Here is a 16,302-nt window from a genome sequence, read left to right as displayed (position 1 = left end):
TCCAGAAACACCCGACTGCAGCTCATACAGTTTTATATTACCAACAGAGCGTACCTCACACCCGAAGTCATTACCACATTCAAAGGAGCAGGAACAAAGGAATGCCCTAAATGCAACGAACCCCGAGCAGGGATGACTCACATGTTCTGGGGATGCCAGATCATACAAACCTTCTGGTCACAAATCGCCGCAAAGGTCGCTGATGCAGACATCATCTTGAATGTACAGACACCTAGAGCGAGCATCCTGGGCAGACACAAAAAAGCAAAAAAAAACAAACCCCTGAACAGGCTCAAAGACTTGATGTACATTTTAGCGAAGAGACGCATTGCCATGGGGTGGAAATCTCCCAAAATTCCTAGCATAACATTGTGGTGGGGGGACCTCCGTAAGTGGACAACGGCTGAAATTGGAGCATGGGAAAATGCACAAAGAGAACAAAGACTGGACATCAGCGAAGACCTACACCAACGGGTGGCGCTCACGGTGTCATTATTCCATCCAACTGAAGCAGATTCCACCATCGACGACGCCAGCAGCCCACGAGGGCCTTCTGGAACTTGAGGAAACGAAGAACAGTTGTGGTCTTGGGACAGCTGGGAAGGGAGGGAGGGGTTGGGGGCGAAATAAGCAAATGTTCCAAATGAAGCATTAATGATTACAATTGTTGTATTGTTATAAAATCAATAAAATAAGTTTAAAACAAAAATAGTGTATCCTCCTGGCAGTCTCCTAATTGAAATTATGGTGGGTTCTCATGTTGCTGGTGCAGCCATCCCCGAGAGAGCGCTGCATGCACAAGTGTTGCTTTTCCCTCCAGACATGCTCCTCCAGCCACCAACAGCAGTGGAGCCAAGTGCAACTCATGGCCCTGCCACGCCTCCGAAGATCTGTACCTTCGGACAGTGTATTGCTGGACATTCCCTGTTAATGTCAACACAACTCCAGGGTCTCCCGCAGCTTTGCTTTGGTCGTTCGGGCTGACCCCACAGGGCAGGGGCTCTTCACACAGCCTATTTGAGCACTGACAGCAAGGTGGAATGCCATACCATGGTGGCGCTGGCCCCATGACAAACCTGCAGGCCACTCTTCCGCTCGGCTCCAAAAACCCTGCTTGCGCCACTCAGGTTGTGGTAGAAATTGGCCCTCTGATGGGCACCAATCACCGCTCTCTAGTGTTTCCATCAGCATCCGTGAGCAGTGGGCCCAAGAGCCCATTTTTCTCTGAGGCCTATGTGTTGTACCTGGAATTCCGGCCGATGGTGGCCATCATCTTTGGTCTCTCGAGCATCCCCCCATGTACCCTAGTTTACATAAAAAACCTTTATTCGACATAAAGTCATCAGGATACATTATATAAAATATAAAATACATTAATCACACAATTGTTTATCGCAAATACACATAAAAACAGAGATATAAAAACAAATTGCGTGTATGCTAAAATACAATTCTCCAACATTTTGCATATAGCCAAAACTACGATAACAAGTTGGCAATTAACTCGGGCACTGGAGAACTATCCTCGCAGTCTGTTGCCCAGTTGAAGAGTTACCATTTTTTTTTCGCAGGATCCATGCTAGATAACATGCATAACAGTTTTTTCCAACATGTTTCTGTCACCTGATGCTTAATAAGGACATTCATCAGGGAAGACATTTTCCTAAAAGTTTACACTTCTACAAATAACAACATAGACCTGAACCATCTCTTTTTCTGATTCTATGGGGTATTGGATCCTGGTGTCCACTATCGCAAAGTTGTGTGGAAATGTACATTCAAGAAATGTATCAGATGTTGGTGGTGCTAGAAAAAACATAGTGTAGGACACGTTCAATCCTGGAGTCTTGTGATTTAATACCATATGTTAATACATTTGTATCAGTTAAAACTGAAAAGATATGGGGTGATGTGCCTAACGTGCAGATTGGGTTCAAATTATGGCTTCACCTCTTATCTAAGATGTGTAATCCTTAATGAAATAAAATAGGAATTCTATAAACAGGTTTGATGTTATGCAGGGTGGGAAAGCAGGATACCAAGTGTGGGTTTTGTGTTGTGTGATGGGAGGCAAGCAATCTATCTCAATTGTGTAATCCTTAATGAAATAAAATAGGAATATCATCAACAGGTTTGGTGTTATACAGGGTGGGAAAGCAGGATGCCAAGTGTGGGTTTTGTGTTGTGTGATGGGAGGCAAGCCACCAGGCATGTTTTCTGTTGTCTGTTGTGGGTTGTCACATATGGGACTTGTGTTGTGGGAGGTGGGGAGGCAGAATGCTAGGTATGGATTTTAAATTGGGGGCACATGAAGACAGGAGGCCAGATATGAGTACTTTGCTGGCTTGGTTCGTGTTTGACACTCAGAGCTAAGCAAGATTCTCTGGCTCAGCTCTGGACACTTCTAGGCCCAGAGTGCATATACTAACCTATATGGAAGGCCTGAACTGTGATCCTCAATGTAGAATGAAGACACAGAGAAAGTAATATGTACATTTGGTGTACGGTAAAGATGTGTGCGAAGTAAGTTCAAGAGAACCTTTGAAATGTTCTGCTGTTAATGTCAAAAGGAAAAAGAAAACATTGGGCCTGATTAATGGAATTATCTGCAAGGGATTTATGGAATTGAATTTGCAGTACTTTTCCTAGACTTGTGTAGATTTTGTGCTGGCCAGGCACTTCGCTGTGAGCTGAGGAAAGCCTTTCACAAGACCCCAAGCAGAGTGTGGGCTGGGCCTACGCAGTGAGCAAAATAGTGGGCTGAACATGCAGAATGAGGAAAAACAGGTGAAAATGTGGGCGTGTTGAGAGACGGTCCACGGTCAAGCAATCGCACACTCATACCAGTGCAAATAAACAGGTATTCATGGATTCGAACTCTGAACATCGGGTCACAAAAAAGTTCACGCAAATCCTGGTACACTTCCGCCCCCTGATAGTAGGCATAAATGTCAACACCCATCTATAAAGCACGCAATACACACAGAATGAAACAAATCCAGCCACAATGAATTCAGCATTTCTTGGAGCGATCGTGCACAGACACCGCAGGAGGAGGAGGATGGCCAACCCACATACCACCCTCTTCGGGATGCCAGATGACTAGGTCTATGGCAGGTACAGGTCCCCCCCCAATATCATCCTAGACCTGGTCAGAGAGTGGGAAGATGGGCTAGCATCACCCACCATGTGCTCCCAGGCCCTTAGCCCTCTACAAAAAAGTGCTCACTGCCTTACATTTCATGGTATCCTACATATAATCCCCACCAAAAATATTGCCGTACATATGGTCGTTTGTCTCGCCATAGGCAACTGCGGGGGATAATTTGTGGGAGAGGAGGTTGCGGGGGTGTCCCCCGCACATTTAAAATAATGCCGGGGTTGCGTGGGTGTCCCCCGCCGGGTCCATGGCTCAATATTGCTGCAAAAATATGGCAATATTTTTGTATCGCAATATTTTTGCGGGGGTTTTTTAAAACATGGAACCCATTTCATGGCAGAAAACTAGAGGGGCAGAAAACTAGAGGGATGCCCCTGAGTGTAAAGACAAAAGGACTTAACAAGAACATGGAATGAAGACAGTCCTTCCACTTAACAATTTGACATACTTTTCATCTTATATGTATCAATATTTCACAGTGATGCATTAGCAGATGACAACACCAATACAAGTGTCCTCAACTAACCTTCAAACAAGGCCTTAGTTCCATGTACTCTTGGTACAAGGACCAGACCTTGTACCTCGATAATTTGCATTCATCCCACTTCTTTTGAAGGGTTGTTCCAGGGATGACTTATCCCAGCAAACACTGTGAAGAATTGGTACATACAAGATGAAAAGTATGTCAAATAGTTAAGTGGAAGGACTGTCTTCATTCCATTACATTTCATGGCAACTGTATCCTTCCGGCAGACTGCTGACATAGTCGGCGGCATCTCACAGCCCACACAGTCACGCTGCCTACACAGGTCCTGGCATGCATAAATGCATGACTTTCTGTGCGCCGCCACATCTATATGCCGAGAACACCATCAGAAAGGCAAATAGTAATGCAGGACTTCTATGTTGTGGTGCACTGCCCACGAGTGCTTGGTGCAATAGATTGCACCCATGTTGCGCTACTTCCCCCCCGACTGACAGAGCACATATGCCGCAACCGGAAACATTGGCACTCAATCAATGTTCTGGTTGCATTATAACTGAAGTGTATGCAAACTATCCAGGGAGCACAGACGACAGGTATATATTTCAGATGTCACCACTACACCAGAACATGTTAGCTGGCAAGCATGGGAACTCATGGCTCATTGGTGAGTATGAATTGACAAACACATGCATGCATGTTGCACACTTAACAATAGACACTGGTACAATGATAATGACAACCATGTATACATTTACCGGGGACAGTGCCTACCCGCTGAGCACATACATGACGATGCCCGTACGGAATCCCACCACATCACCTGAGATAAGGTCCAATACTGCCCATGTAGCGACTAGGGGCATAGTGGAGCACACATTCGGAGTGCTTAAGCAATTTGTCTGCTCCCTTGACCACTCTGGTGGTGTGTTGCTATATGCACCACCAGTTGTGTGCAGGATCGTTGTGTCAGCATGTGTCCTGCACAATGTCGCCATACAGTGTGGTGTCCCAGTGGACATGCTGATGGGCCACCGCCCACTCCCACAGGCAGGATCCATGTGAATGGCTGGCCAAAGGGCACGTGGAGAGGCTGCACGTACCCAGCTGTGCAATCCTACTTTACGTAAAATCCTGCCCCTGTGGAGTGCACACGATCAATCCACATCCCAGGTGCCATTCAATGATGACCATGGGCCAATCCTCTGTGCCCACAAAAACACCCTGAGAATGTGCCCCTGGGAGGTCAAAATTGTGTGCATCCATTAGACATAAAACAACATGCACAAAATATGGGAAAATAAAAGACATGTAATACCACCACCACCACAGTAAGCAAGGAGTGAAACCACTCCTGAGGCACAAAAACATCACTAATGTCCACGGAAATATCACCCAAAATATGTGTTGCCTCAGATAAATTCTGCAACTTGCCAGTTATCAATTATGAGCAGCTAGCCATTCATGGACTTCAAAAGTATCATTTCCACCAATCCCCATAATACCAATGAAATAGGGTTGCACACCTGTGTGAGAATGTGCATGACAGGCACCAATGTATTCTTGTTGCTGTGAGTGCAAAAGCACTGGTGTCAGGGTCCATATGTGACATATGACATACATGCAGCCAATATGGAAACAATGCGCCCCACATCAAAAAACACACTGAACAGGACACATTGACAAGTAAGACAAAGTGACTGAAAACCCCAAATGGACACAGTCACAGATGCAGCAGATAATGTAGACATTCCATAGCAAAATCAACAGTGAATCATGACCATGAGAAGCATGGCACTGCACCATTCAGCAACACAGTCACAGCAATTCCAAATAACAGTGTACATGTAGAACACCAAAAACAACACATCACAATAGACAAACTACCTGATGACTGTCACATGGACAACTGTACTGCATGCAGACACCAACCTCCCACATGAGACCACAAGTACTAAGGCACAGTACTATATTGAAGCCAATTAACCCATGCAAGGAAAGCCCTGGAGCCACAATTCGTGTTACACAGCAAAAAATATGTACACTAGCCAACCCATTCCCTGACCCCAACAATGCACACAATACTCAGTGACATGAAAGTAGTCATTTTGAATATTAACAACCAAAGAGCAACAAAAGTGCACTGCAAGAGAAATGCACAACTTACCTGTTTCCTGTGCATGCATACAACTGCAAGTATCCCCTCAATCCCATCAACCATCACATCATGACAAATGGATCTTCAGAACAAGAAAAGGACAAATCAATGAGTACCACGAATCGCATCCTCAAATTGTAAAGGTATACATTGCAACAACTTAAACACAGTGGGGATCCATGACAAACATTTATGGAATCAGAAAACAGGCATAGATAACCCAGAAGGACCACAGGGTGCAAAAGGGAGACTGGACATAGATTGACAATTGCCTAGTAGAGAGAGAGAAAGAGAGAGAGAGAGAGACACACAGAGTGAGAGAGAGAGAGAGAGAGAGAGATATGAAAACCATACCAAAGAGTACACTGTCTGGAGTGGAGACGGGGATGGACATGGCCAACGTCACTGTGGGTGAGGGCACATAGAAGTTGACCTAGGGAGGATGATAGTGATATCAATACCTACGGACGTACCATCATGGCATGAGATCACGGAAGGCACATGGAAGGAAAATATCCACATGCAGAGGTCATGAAGGACAAAAGTGGTGGGCAGTGAAGGACTGTCAGATTCCCACGACTCTTGAACAAGTAGTGTAGACGTGGAAATCCTCAAGATAATACGACCCTTGTGTGAACCTGACAAAACACATCAAGGCTGATATTAGCCAGAAGATGGAGACAGTTGAACTCGTGGATCGTACTCCGAAGTTCTGGAAGTTGGTCAATAGACGTCAAGTACCTGCAGACAAATCATACAGATATCACATCTGACCCAAGGCACTTTCTTAAAGCAAAGAAACACAATTGTGACTTGACTTGTGAAGGGCGTACAGCAGGCAGAACCAAAAACTACTGGTACCCAGAAGGACTAAGGAAACCCTTGTGTAACACAACAACCGAGGATGAGAATACCAAGGAAGCAAGTCTACAAAACACTATTGATCACCCACATAATGCTTACCGGGTTAGTATTCGGGAGTGCTGCCTCTGGTCTGCCAGGAACCTGAGACCATGCACGAGGATGCCTAAAACTAAGGTGGTAAGTCTCTAGTCCAAGGTACCACCGAAACTGCCGGCACGAGGTCGCCTAACCCTAAGGTGGCGAGTCCCAGTCCAGTTGGCCACAGGCCAGTAGAAATGGATGGAGTCAAAAGGCAGACCAGAAATAGAAAAGGTAGATGGCAGTCAGTGGTTCCCAATGGTGTCCTGAACAGGGTTCTGAGTTGGCCAGCCTTTGGAGGAAAAGATGAAATCCAGGAGTTCCAGGTGAGGTGAGTGATGAGGAAAGCAGTTCCTATGATGCGTAGAAAACAAGGGTCCCCCGTATGGAGTAAAGGAATGATGTTCAGTGTTCAGCAACGTAGAAATGGTATGGGGCTCAAAATATAAATAGCAGCAAATAACTAACAAAACAATCCTAAGGACTGCCGTAACAAAGGTAAGCAACTCACGAGATGCAAGCAAGGGCAGGAGTGTAGCAGGTCGAAGTGCAGCCAAGGATAATCAGAGAGCGAGCAAAGAACAAAGCCGACAAGGAGGAAGCAAAGCAGTCCGTAACATAGCCACTGTTTGTCAATGTGCGAGCAAAGAACAAAGCTGACAAGGAGGAATCAAAGCAGTCCGTAACATAGGCAAGGTTTGTCAATGTGCAAGCAAATAACAAAGCCAACAAGGATCAAATGCGGGTGAAAATCCGGGAAGACAAGGTCCGTGGTCAATGAAACGAAGCAAAAAACAGGCTGCAAGAATCAGGAACAAAGCTTGATCAGAAGCGCCATACGATGCTTCAGGGTTCATTTAAATGCCGGATGTCACGTGTTTGCAGCATTGCACACGTGACCGGCATAGAGCAGAGCGTTGCCCTAATCGCCATGGCAACCGACAATGCTCAACCAGACGGGAGCATGCCGTAATGAATACACGCCTCGTCCTGGAAACGGGTTGTAAACCGTAACGTAACCTGCTGACGTGCCAAAGTTTGGTTTTATGAACATGAGACAAGCTTCTACTTTTAGCAGGAAGCGATGTCTTCACTACCTGTGCGTGATTCCTGACAAGGACAGACTGTCAAATAATAGGCACATGTGTAAAGTCAATCAGTAGCCCTGTCTCACACAATCCAAAGCAAAAACCCACCGTGGCATGCATTACACAACAAGACACATGTACCCCACTTCCTTGCAACTAAGGCACTAAAAGCATATACCCTTACCCTACATCAGCCAACATATACCCCTGTTGGACAACACAGCAAATGGACATGCAGCTGTCCATTCAACCCCCAACACACAACACCCCTGAGTGAGACTGCCCCAGTAAGTGTGCATGGAGTGGAGGATGTCAGACATGCATGCAACTACATTGTGGTGATGCAATGTATACCCACAGACTGTAGCAGTAAACATGAAGTAGAAATTAAAACCAGAAAACATGTAATACACACCAGTGATGATAACCAACAGTACAAAAACATGTACACAACGTCACCATACTCGGTAACACAGAAGCAGTCAGTCAGAGGTACACATGTGCATATATGCCAAAACCAAAATGCATCAAGTGCGACAAACATGTCCTGTGGAGTCAATGCACACAAATGTCTGCAACTGAGTCACCAGAGCCCATGTCATGAAGCGCTGCAGTGTAGGTTGTGCATACATGCCTATCAATGTGAATGGGACATGGTGACCAGGGCCTGGCTGGGTGGGACATGTAAGCTGAGAAGGAAGTTGATTTAGAATTGCAACGGTCATAGAGTAGTGTGCAGAGGGAGAAAACCTGCAGAGCACGGTATGCAACACAGGGACTGGGGGAGTAGAAGGGTGGCAGTAGCAGTAAGGAGACATCATCACGGTCAGTGTGTCAAGTGTCAGAGAGCTGAAACCCCCAGAGTGCAGAAGCACCAACAATGCATGTGGCCAAGCAGTACGTGCATCCACACTGAATGAAACACTGACCATGAGGAATATGAAAATAGTGCTGCACGATCACTTCCAAACATGCTGCCAAAATCAAGAGTGCATCCACAGAAACAAGCCACTGTCATAGAAGTGCAAATGCACATACACACACATGCATGTGTACAGAAACAGATCAGCACAAACATTCCCTGTGACACAAGGTGAACACCACCAGCTTATCAAGATGTGTACTGCATGCAGAAACCATGGGGAACAATTACATTGGCAGAACACACATGACAGTGCACATGCTTACCTGCTGACCTCCACCTGGAACTGTGCCTCCAAATACGTGACAGGAGGTCCAGTGTCTGGCAGAGGGCATGGGGAGTTGGGACGTCAAAGGGTGCAGGGTGTCTTCCCCGGGAGTGTAGTCACCGCCTCATTTCCGGAGCACTGTAACAACATTGGACAAGGCATTATAACAGCCATAGTACAGTACCATAAGCGCCGCACACATGTATCAATATTCACTCAACCCAATATTACCTTCACATGCCCTCCCATCCACCACAATGCAACCATGACAGTTGATGTCACTGAGCATGGCTGCATGTCCACCACTACAAATGTCATGGCCTTGAGAGGGCAACTGCACAACTCAAGGCAAATGTAAAAAATCTAAAAGAAAACAGAAAAGGATTCCACCTTGTAAAGGGATGAAGAAAAAAACTTGCCAACATCTCTGCCAGGGGTCTTGTAATCAAAGAAAAAAGTTTTAATGGCAAAGCAAGGGACACAAAAATAAAAATGTCAAATATCAGAAGAATTGTCCCTCATGGACGGGGTGGGGCGGGAGGTGGATGACCACCTTGGAGGGGTAGGGTGCATGTCAATGACCACATAAGTGGACAATACATTTGACTATGAAAAAACATTTGGACCTCACGGCAACGGTGGACCAGGAGGCATGTCTGTACTGGGACCCCCATCCTGTGGTTGATCTGCAGGTCGGTGTGGTGCTGGAGGCAGACCACACAGTGCCAAGCCTGGTCTTCAGAGACAGCAGCCATGTGTTACACTGATGAATGCACCAGCACAGTTAGGCCGGTGATGTCTGTATGCATTGCATCACAGAAGGCAACAGAGTCTGCATGTGCAGACGCTACTGATGTACAGAGTTCCTCTGAGAGTGACTGCCTAAAGGCACCCACCACATCATGGATCAGTCCCTTTGTGGCTGTTAGTTCTGCACAGTGTGCAGCCCTCTGGGCATCCATCTCAATCCTCAAGGCCTCTCTGTGTGCCCGAGCATCTGCATGAAGGGAAGCCTGCACACACCCCAGATCAGCCCGATGGCCCTTGATGTTGGCCTCCAATGCTCAGTATTTGGGAGCGGCATGCGGACTGCATGACCTGCAGCTGTTGCTCTACCCGGGCCACTGGCAGGGTCATGGATTCGGCATGCAACATCTGCTGCTCCCATTCTACCTCCCCAGACTGCACACGTCCCCCACGTGTGCAGGGCCCACCGCAGCCAGATGCAAGGGACATAGTCCTTTGCTGTGGTGCCCCTGTCAATGGCTGCAGGTCTCCATCCCTCCCTTGGACATCAGGCCCAGGACCCAATACCAAATCAGGGGAGGGTGGCCTTGCAGCAGTAACCACAACATACGGGGTTGCCACCACTGACTGGCCTTCTGAAGTCAGCCGCCCTGCCACAGACTCATGGGCCCCGACTGATCAACACATTGGGGCACTCACCTCTGGCATATTTGAGGCATGCACATCTGGTTCAGCATCAGAGAGTCAAGAGAGTCTGAACAGTCTGCCGCATGACTCGGGATGGTCTGCAGTACCAGTGGGTTCTCACTGCCTACCACACCAAGTCCCCCACTGGTGGTCTGCCGCACAACTGACTACTCCTCCTCCACCCCTGCATCGGCTGCATCCTCACCTACACATGGACAGAGAAAGACATATTGATACATATCAAAAGAGACAACAATGTGCATATGTTCCAAGGAGTACTGTGACATGCACCCATCAGACATTACACATTCACACACTTGTCCAGTAAGCAACTGAGGGATGGCATTTGTTGACAAGTGCCCCTCCCTTCCCCCATCATGTCCATGCAAGCACTGGGCACATTGACATTCAACAGTGTTATAAATGCACAATGAGGGGACATTCAACTGTCAAGTCGCCATTACTTTGTGTGCATGCACCGATCTAGCAGTGCAGAGTGAAATGCAACAGAAATCTAGCAATGAACACTACTTGTCGGTGTCACAAGCAAGTACCGGGGGAGTACTCTGTAGGGGGATGTGTCCTGTCACACAGACATCTGCCACAAATGGCTGCAACAGGGGCTACACCCAGTATGATGGCCAATTGACATGAATCTATATGTCACAGGACCTGCTTTACCCAGGGCTGTCATACAAATGCAGCCAGATGTCCCATTACACAATTGATGTTGGTGATGCATGACTGGCAAAACACAGGAGGCGCAATGACGGACAGTCACCTGATGTGTCCTCATAATTCTCCAGTCCTCCCATGCCTTGGACCTGCTCAACAAGGATGAATTTGCTTGTGGCCTTTTCATGCAGTGTCAGCTGCTCCTCCTCTGGTGGCCCCCCTCCAGTTGCCAGTGCAGAGGTAAGGTTGACACTCAGCTTGTGCTTGGTGTGACGGGTAAGATCATTCCAGCGCTTGATGACCTGTTCCGCTGGGTGCATCTCCACCCCTAAGGTCTTCATCTGTTCTGTGACACGCTGCCAATTCATCATATGTTGTGTGACTGTACGTGTGCTCCCTGCATTCAGGCACATGTCACGATGGTGATCGGTCACATAGTAAATCAGGATCTGAAGCTCCTTGTCAGAGTGACAGGTACTCACCAGTTTAAGATACTGTATATTGCGCACTACACCCTACTTAGTGCGACCGGGGTCTCAGGGTGAACAACCCACTCCTGAGTAAGACTTCATGCCACACTAGTTCTTACATTACCGAATATAGAGGCATCCAACCATCAGCCCACGGTACCCACAGCCGGATCTCCTCTGAGGGATGCAGCCATCAGTCTTACATACCGCATACATCTGGCCTAGCAAGCCCATACAGGTAGTAAGCACACAAGTCACATCACACCGCTCACTTGTGCGGGTTGTTCATGCACATTTTTGCTAATATTGGCAAAACTCGTCCAAGTCTTACTGGGAGGGGCGGACTCTTCTCACACGTACTACTGATTTTGACCAATTGGCACCACACATCGGAGCCACCGCCCCTTTCTCCTTCTTACTTTCCTCCCATTTGCAGGTCACATGGACCCCAATGAGGGAGGGAACTACCAGTTTCACATACCACACACGTCAGGTTCAAGTGAGCCCATGCGGAACGCTACTTGAACGCATAACAGCAGAGCGCACGGAAGCGCACGGACGTGGAAACATTTACCTATCTATTATTTTTTAGCAGTGCATGAAAACTTTTTCTCAGTCCAGCCACAAGGGGTGGATTCAATGCATACGTATAGACACACCTTCTAGACTTGAACCAATCGATCGCACACTACGGAGCCACCGCCCCTTTCTTCCTCTCTTGCTTCCGGGTCACGTGGACCCGGCAGACCTAGCTTGTAGTTGCCTAGCTACTAGCCTCCGACGCCGGGCCTCGCGGACGACGCCAGCTTCGAATGCAGTGGGGGAGACTCGCAGCTCCCCAGCACCTGCAGGCAACTGACTGTGGAGTTGCAGCCTCAGGTAAGCACGTCAGATGCACCGGCACCGGTGCATCCAAAGTCCCATTCCCATTTTGCCCCATGGGGCTGAATGGGGATGGGGAGTCCCTTATTACCGGCACCCGCAAATGGGCAATTACCGGTTCCACCAAACCCAGCATGACCCGGTAATTACCCATTTGCGGGTGCCTGAAAAAAACAGATACCGGCGGCAGCCGTGCCTGTACTACAGGCACGGCTACCGCCAGTCTCGTAATGAGGCCCATTGTTCCCAGTTGCTTAGTAAAGGCATTGGTGGACCTTTTGTGAAGACCAGTAAGCGCTGATAAACTTCCAGAAACAGTAAGAATATTGCAGCATGTTTAAAAAACATTCCTACACTTGGTGATCTCTTTATTTTCCTAGCACGTCTCTCTCTCTCCCCTCCATGTGCAACTCTGTCTTCCTTTTTTTCTTCTCTGACTTAAAAATCAGGAGGTCGGAGAACTCTACCTGTCTTCTTACCTAGCAATGCACTTCAGATTATTTTTGTTTTGCAAGTCATTACGAAGTTGGAGGTAGCCTTGACGGTAAAAGTGGCAAGGCTACCTCCATAACGGCATGAAAGTCTGGCACCCGCGAATGGGCAATTATTGGGGTATTCCGACCCGCCTCATCCGGTAATTAGCCCTTTCGCGGATTCCAGTTCCGGTAGATCCCCATTTCCATTTCAGACCCATAGGGCTCAATGAGAATGGGGATGTCTGTAGCACCGGCACCGTTTATAACGTTGCCGGTGCTACAGGCATGCTGTGCTCGCGGGTGCCTTTCATTCCGTCAGGGCAGACCTGGCGGAATGAAAGGCACCCGCGGCACAACTCGGAGTTTGCCGGTCTGGAAACAACGGTACTGGCAAGCATACCGGTACCATTGTTACTGGACCGGCAGCTTCGTAATGAGATTTACTCCTAACATTTTAATGGAAACATTTTACATTTAAAAAAATTTAACATATTTTACATTATCAAGCTTGGAATTTGTATGACTTCCTCTTGCAAAAAGTAGACTGAAGTTCTGTTTATTAACATTCTGAGTGTGCTACATAAATGGTCATCGAGGTGGCGGCAAATGCGAACATCAGTGTACAGCACACTAAGCCCCAAATAGAGAAGAAGAAAAACAACATTAAACTTAGTTACCTAGGCAACCAAACGAAAGCTTTCAATGTTTACTTTATTTTAGTGGAAAATGTTAGTTCAGTGACACTTTTTGTTGTTGCTAGGAAAAGTTTTTTCTAATTTAAGGTAAGGGATTTGGCATTATGGTACAAAATATATTTAGATGAAATGCAAAACTAGGCAACTGTGAAACCATTTGCTGTGTGCCAATTTCTGATCTACTTTCTTTCCTGGGTCGCTAATCTCTACAGATAGACCACGCATTGCAATGCCGACAGTTTTGTCTTTAATTGCCACAGTAGAAAGACCTTTTTGCACTCTGATGCACAGCAATAGTTTAACAATCTCTATTAGTAACGTTGTGTGTCCACAAAACCTAACTTGCACACATTTTGAAAACTAATTATATGGTATAAAGGAGCTATTTAAGTAACTATGGTGAAGTTACATCACATTTTGAGATTCACTATTACCACGTCAAAACACGGGGAGGCCTGATTCATGGAATTATTTGCGCATGAAATAACTGATTTGAGTGACAAAATGCGTGCGGAATCCCGTCCGTCGATTCATGGAATCGAAGGCATGGGATATATTGCTGACTTGCGTGGATTACCAGCATGCTCCACGCATCCCTGACAGCAGCCTAGTCCCTTGCGCGAGAGTCCACGCACGGCGTGGGCGAGGAATACGCAGAGGCCATATTTGTCGGCGGAACATGGAAAATGGGGAACAACATGCAAAAAAGTGGGCGTTACGAGGGACAGCACACAGGCAGTCCATGGCACGCCCACAAGTGCGCACAACAAAGCATATTCATGGATGTCACAACCCAACCTCTTGCCGGCTAAATGCCCACGCAAAGCCCTCGATCTTTCCGCCACCTGAAAGTAGGCGTACAGACTTGCGTGGAGGATTCTCAAATTTGGAGGTGAGTTTGCATGTCGGATTTAGAGGTACACAGCATAGCGGGGTGCTGGAACGGTTTACGGGGATTCACACGCAGATTTACCCGAGTGATAACGTTGCATCTTACGCATGTTGTCGGGTGCCAGTGACAGTTGCGGGAGACCCTGCGCATGGTCCCCAAGGTTTAGGCCTGCTTGCGCGAGACCCCTCGCACTGTCTGCAGGGTGCTTGTGTGCGCGTCTGGGGAGCATGCAAATATAGCTATTTCTGGTTGTTTTGGCTTTGTATCGGGGGTGTTCCGGCCGCGACTCGCATATACGGTTACTGTGCATAGGAAATTCCATTAATACACAGGGCGCACCATTTTTATTCTACATGCAGGCTTGTTCAGTGTTGTTCTCGGCGTGTGGCCTTTACGGGGCAAATGCGCACTTTTCCATGAATCAGGCCCTCAGTCTCATTTGAAAAGCAGACAAAGTGTAAAACCAAGGCGTAAAACCGAGGCACAAAAGTTTTACATCTTGGTTTTACACTTAGCCTCATGATGAACACAGCATTCTTAACCTCTGCAATGTATGCCACGCAAGTGAAACTTAATCACAAGGCAGTTGCACCGCATTGTGAGCAGGCTTAATTTACGCCTCTATTTTACACCTCAAGTTAATACCTCACAAAATCTTACCACTCATTTACCATCCACTTTTACATCTCCAAATTTCACATGCCGAAGAGAATCAGCAGTATAGAGATGCGAAAGTTGCCTTTCATGCAGACAGGTCACATCAGATCATAAAAATCAGCCACTCCCCAGTCACATGTTTCCACTAACAGAAAAGAGCAGGAGTATTTTTGCAATACCTCAGCCAGCTAAGGCTGCTGCTACAGGTATGGATGCCACAGCAGCAATAACGGAAAGCCTACCCCCCAAGGCCACCTTTAGGAAACCCACCAGCTTGCTTTCATATCCCATTGCAGGCAGACCATCATCCAGCTCCCATTGGAACCCGCAGGAAGCCCAACAGCCTGCCTCACAGACCCTACTGCAGGCAGCCCATATGTCATCACCCCAAGCACCCAGTATGCTGCCATCAGCCTGCCACCCAAGCATCCCATGGGCTACAAATGTGGCCAACCCCCTCCACCCACCGCAGCATCACGCCCATTAGGCTGTACCCCAGACCCACCGCCAAGCAGCATCAGGACAGGAGGAAGAGTAGTAAGAGAGCGTGAAGGCCCTACACACTGAGAGTATACAGCCCCAGGATGTGTCACCATTGTTGGGGTAGATTGATTTTATCTCAATAAAAAGGAGAGATTGAAGCTGCGTGCACAATATTAATGTTAAGAATGGATGCGATATTGTTACAACATTGTAGTTTTGCATGTATCTAGAATAGCACATTAAGGGTTGTTAAAGGTTACTTTTAGTGTTCATTTGTGTCTAATGTGATGCATTTTAGATTTGCATACATGTAGCAACATAATGAAGATTGTGTGAGCATAATATGGGAGCACATTGTGTAACCTGGAGCAATGAGATTTAAAGCGCAGAGCTTCCTATAAAGTGGAAAAGGGTTAGTGAATGGGAAACCCATTATGAGGGGATGCAGTCGTTTTGAACACACATACATACACACATACATGCACACATGCTTGTTCAGAAAACTGGCTGGCCAAGGGGGAAAGTATCGGTTGGCAGAGGGACAGCTGCAACCAGATGGAAGTGGCTATGTGGAGGTAAAATAGAATAAAGGGCAATGTGCCCAGGACCTTTAGCT

This window comes from Ambystoma mexicanum, chromosome 2q (genome assembly GCF_040938575.1).
Source record: "Ambystoma mexicanum isolate Mex_15411 chromosome 2q, UKY_AmexF1_1, whole genome shotgun sequence".
Lineage (NCBI taxonomy): Eukaryota > Metazoa > Chordata > Amphibia > Caudata > Ambystomatidae > Ambystoma > Ambystoma mexicanum.
This window is presented reverse-complemented; position numbering follows the sequence as displayed.